Source organism: Myotis brandtii, unplaced genomic scaffold, assembly GCF_000412655.1.
Source record: "Myotis brandtii unplaced genomic scaffold, ASM41265v1 scaffold952, whole genome shotgun sequence".
Classification (NCBI taxonomy): Eukaryota; Metazoa; Chordata; class Mammalia; order Chiroptera; family Vespertilionidae; genus Myotis; species Myotis brandtii.
Genome location: NW_005371930.1, coordinates 1,037,534 through 1,037,893, shown reverse-complemented (window position 1 = coordinate 1,037,893; position 360 = coordinate 1,037,534).

The following is a 360-nucleotide window of genomic DNA, read 5'->3' as shown; positions in this document are numbered from 1 at the left end:
GAGCACCGGTCAGAGAGGCCGGGCAGCCCACACGCTGTCCCTGCGGCACCACAGCCAGGGCAGCAGGTGCCCCGTAGCCGACAGCCCAGCATGTGCTTCCTGGCCTTGTAAGCTGCGCATTATTGACCAGTTTCTAGAAGCCTTGGATTCCTTGTCTAAAAATGGGTGTATGATACACAACTTCATTTCTGGATCGTTCAGAGGAATGAAGGCAATAGCACGCGAAAGTATCAAGTGTGTGATGCTCTCAGTCAATGCGTGTATGAGTTTGTTCGAATCTCGGCCTCAGTTTTGTCATCTATTTAATGGGAATGATATTGTACAGTACTTGATACATACTAGGTGTACCGGCTAATAATG